We start from the raw sequence: 5,024 nt of genomic DNA, 5'->3' as shown, positions 1-5,024 counted from the left end.
CTAAACTAAATGAGAACTATAGCATAAATTTTACATCAGTAAATATGTGATTAATCTCGAAGATACTGGTAGTCCACTGTTTCTCATGCATAATTAATGTAGTAAGAAACAACATGTATTTCAGATACAGGTAATTTTAGCTCATTTTAACTATCAAATCTGGCAATGAAAATGTATAATATATAAATTTCTTTAATATACGTGTGAATTCCATGTCAAAATGATATAATAATTTAAGCAAAGACATCTTAGCTTGTTGATTTCTTCCTGCAGTCCTTTATCTTTATATGTTTAGAACTCACCTTTTTGATATTCATCATATAGCCGGCATTGCGATGTCGTGTCGTTAAACTTCACACACACACACACACACACACACACACACACACACACACACCCACATACATAGAGACATACATACATACATCCATACATCCATACATACATACATACATACATTATAGTATCGTCAGAATGCCTGAACTTCGGTTTCTGCAATATCAAAATGTTTTTCCAACTTCAATTTAATTATGACATTTAAAACAAAATCTAAATGGTCTGTGGATAAGAAGTCTGTTATGTCTTCAACATTATGGCAACATACTCGAAACTGCGTGTATTTTGTTTTGAATTTCTTCCCAGTCTATCTATCTATCTGTCTGTCAGTCGCCCTGTCTGTCTGTCTGTCTATCTATCTAGTTCTCTCTCTCTCTCTCTCTCTCTCTCTCTCTATATATATATATATATATATATATATATATATATATATATATATATATATATATATATATATATATATATATAGTTTTCACATTCATATTCTTGATTTGCTTCAACGTAAAAAGATAACTTATTGTTGTTAGATATAGAAAGGATATCTATGTTTCTGAGCAGATATACGACAACATTTCACGAATGAAGTGGAAACATCGTATTGTCAGAAGGCAAAAAACGTCCATTTGCGTAGATTTTCCCCAGTCTGTTTAAATACGATTTATAGTTGTATTAATACGTTCCTAAACTGTACAACAAATGTGAGACATGTACGTTTCACAAATTACTTTGTACATATATAATGTTTCAAATAGTAAATTTTGTCAAATTAATGACTGTACGAAAACGAAGAGATATGACATCAGAGTGTAATATTTAAAGAAAGGGTTTTTATTCATTATTTACTATTTTGTGAGTTTACTTGTAAGGATTTTCATCTTGCTGTTTGCTTTTACTTTCGATCTTGAATTTTTGCGTGGCCTTAATTTCAGTTGTTTTTGGGTGGGCTTTTTTGGCAATCAATAATAACCAACGTCATATTTATCCGTAGGTTTGAAACAAGATTGTGATGCGACTTAATAATCATACTTATAAAACTGCATTACTATATTCAAGAAAGAGGTTGTATTCTTTCTTTAAAATGTGTGCCGTTAGCCGTAAAGTATTACACACATATAATACGTTATGGGATACACATAGCAACAGGTCAAGTTAGTTCAGTCTTTGACAGTTTCCATGATACGAGTACAAACAAAAATAATTATAAAAATTAATACTTGACGTCTACGTTTTGTTGCTTGGAGTCGGTTTTTATGCATATTTTAATGTCACCTCCTTTACAGACCAAGAGGAACTGCTGTACAGTTTACACATTGTATGGCCTGTCCATCCTGGTGTGGAGAGAAAGAGAAGAAGTAGACGAGAGAGAAAGAGAAGGAGCAAAGGAAAAAATGAAATAGGCATTAATATGGAAATACGGGTTTTAATAACATACACAAGGGCCGATATATTTCCTAAATTGGGGAAAACAAGTAGTTAAAAAGGCGACAGTGGCTGTAAAAGTCGTCGACTCTGATGAGAAATCATCTTTCTCCCACTGATGTATTTCAATATCTCACAATGAAATTTATGATAAATTACATCTCTAGCACGAATTTGTTTTTTCCATGACGGATTATATTCTTGATTCTACTTGGAAAGGTTTTTGTGGTCTAAACTGTGTGTAGAACGAATCTATGCCCGCGAAGTACTTGGTAGCTTCAGCGGGTGATATCTTGAATAAATGATTTACCAGTATTTTAAATCAAAGACTTATTCTTTGGTGCGAAGCGAATAACAAAGTCGAAGAAGTTCAGGAGGGATTCAGCGAAGGCTCTTCAGCAATAGATACTATTTTCTTGCTTCAGGCAAAGGTTTAGAAATATCTCAGTAAATTAGATATAGGCATGTCACTACAGTAAGTTTTATGATTCTTTTTCCGTTCATTTTTATATAACCAATAATTTGCCTACCAATATGCAAAATGCGTTAAGATGACTCCGTTGTCCCACTCATAAGTCAGCTCAAGAGGAAGGACGGCATAATGGCATCCCCCCCCCCCCAATCAACGTATACGTGTGTGATAAAAGCTACATAGAAGATTAATATCACTCTTTGTAATGCCCTTTTATGTAGAACTTGGAAACAGATCCATATCAGAAATTTGTAGCAAAAAACACCCATGTAAAGAAATCTATTTGCTGATGAAGTCAGATAATCATGTCATATTATGTTAACTCGCACAATACGTCTTTCCAGCATTCCACTGAAGAGATCGAATGCATACGTAAGATTTTTTAAAATTATTTTCTTTGTTTTTTCTCTACCTGTATGGAAGATTGTCACTATCTTTGTCAAAACAGGTGAAGCAGAAATTTTTCGTCATAATTAAAATTATGCATATACCTGCGTTAATGATGATAATAATTACAAGGGGGTAGTGCCAGCACAGGGACAATCTGGCATGTTCCAGGAAAGAGAACCATATATGCTCCTATTCGTGTATTTTCATACCAACACAGGGACAATCTGGCATGTTCATGGAAAGAGGACTCTATATACTTCCATTCGTGTATCTTCATACCAACACAGGGACAATCTGGCATGTTCATGGAAAGAGGACCCTATATACTTCCATTCGTGTATTTTCATACCAACACAGGGACAATCTGGCATGTTCATGGAAAGAGGACTCTATACACTTCCATTCGTGTATCTTCATACCACAACTTAGACACTAGACTTGGTGTCTTAAAAAGTATAAGAATCCAGCTCTTGCTAACTGTTTCGGATCGGAACACCTATCCAGAATTTTAGGAGAATCTATTCAACGTTTAAATTCGAAAGACACAATAGCCCGGCAAAACCAAACCACATGAAACGTGTATTCTTATTTGATTTGTAAATCTCGATGAGCTAATAGTATTCAGAGTGGTTCCCGATTGCATAGATGGCATACATAGTTTGGAACACGAACAGCATCGCTTTTCCGAGTAAATCAGAAAGATCATGCTGCATAGCTGATGTCAGCCATCATTTTTTTCACAAGACAATGCAATGCACTCGAGGTCATGCAACTTTGAGTCCGCAGTGGGCCCATTTCTACGTTCCTGTGTCAATTCATAATTCTAGGTCAGCGATTGTACTCTCAGTTAACATCCTGTCTCGGAACACACACACACACACACACACACACACACTCTCTCTCTCTCTTTCTCTCTCTCTCTCTCTCTCTCTCTCTCTCTGTTTTATACTGGAGATCGGCGTGTCCGTAAGGTAACGTATTATTATCGGTACGTCCTACTTTTTCTGTTAATCGCTCTGATAAAAATTTTTCCAAGGATTGACCAACAATTTGATGATCTTGATAATTGAATAATTTTGTAAGAATCCGACGTTTTGACGCGAAAATCATCATCTTCTCCTGATTTTAATGAGTCTTTTCGGATTCCAAAGTCACTTTTCTGGAACGATAGTTCAATGTCAGCCCTTTCACTTTACATTTGGTACTTGTCCTCCTTTATGTCGGTAATGCTTTGTTCCACCACTTGAAAAACTCAAAACAGTGTCTTCAGGACGCTCATTGCTCCAAGGACACAAACGTTTGTCTTCGATGCATGGGTGATAGCTTTCAGGTCTACAGATGTACGTGCAACTATTGGTGTCAAGGACTTGATCTGCAAAATATTCGAAAATAGAATACATTTTAAACTGGCATTGTCTGCAATGATATTTCCAGTTTGTATCACGATCGAGAGCATGAAACAGTTTGACACTCATCTATGGTCCTGTCAATGCACGTTCTTTCAGATCGTGGCGATAAGATTGGTTTCAATTACATATTTCAATATGCATAATGCAGAAAGGACGCATCAATTTTCAGTGACAACGATTTGGGAAAATAGAATTGTACAAGTTCGTCGATAGCAGCGTCTTGCGTTTATTCAGACTTTCGTACTTATGAATGTGCTTCACCTCGATGTGTTCTGTCAAAATTTCAGGAAGGTCTGTAGAGAATCAAACAGATTTATACATCCAAATCTACAAGGAAGACACATCAATCTATTCGATTTGCTATTCTAGAGATTCGTCCACTTCGTAGAACAAGCGCGTAGCATCTGCTTTGTTCTCCAAACAAACTTTCACGTCAATTTAATTTTTCTATCACTTGCTATCCTTGGCGTTCTTATCTCTGACGTTGTTGATATGTTGGTCGTACAACTCTTCCATAGTGAACTATGGGAAAAGACCTTTTTTCAGTTTTCGTTCCAGAAAATAAGCTGGGCATTCCATAAATTCTTACACTTAAATCTCATCCATCCATGAAAATGCAACCAATTTGTTTGTCTGCATCGTTTCTTGCATGTTGTATCCACTGTTCTACTGTTTCACACGAGTAAGAGAGTCAGAGCATAATATCGACGGCCAAAAGACAGGAAGGACTCGGGTGGTTTGGCGGCTAGTTTGTTCTCGGACATGAACGATTGTCGGTCGATTAATCTACACGCTTTGGCAATGGCAGGCGCTTTTTTTCAAAGGATCGGTAACCTCCATTGATCCAGAAATAATTGTCAAAATTTTCCGTAACAGAGTCGTAAAATATCTACATCAGATTGACAATAATTCAACATTTGTTCTTGAAAATGAAGGATCTGATACCAAGCGAGGAAAATGTCTCGTGGTTCTTTGTGCATACCGTCTCTCTCTCTCTC

General features: G+C 36.1%; 1 long non-coding RNA gene across 1 annotated transcript in view; it reads left to right on the top strand.

The window, feature by feature from the left end:
• The window catches only part of LOC149779535 (uncharacterized), a 3,392-nt gene extending 1,479 nt beyond the window's left edge, over positions 1-1,913 (top strand). Inside the window, exon 2 of the long non-coding RNA XR_016415413.1 lies at positions 1,617-1,913. This is a non-coding gene — a long non-coding RNA (uncharacterized LOC149779535). The remainder of the gene's footprint in view (positions 1-1,616) is intronic.
• Positions 1,914-5,024: the final 3,111 nt, after the last annotated feature.

Source organism: Sinohyriopsis cumingii, chromosome 17 (genome assembly GCF_028554795.1).
Source record: "Sinohyriopsis cumingii isolate HCF-2022 chromosome 17, ASM2855479v2, whole genome shotgun sequence".
NCBI lineage: Eukaryota > Metazoa > Mollusca > Bivalvia > Unionida > Unionidae > Sinohyriopsis > Sinohyriopsis cumingii.
Note: the sequence above shows the minus strand (reverse complement) of the source record. Positions and strands in the feature narration are given on the sequence as shown.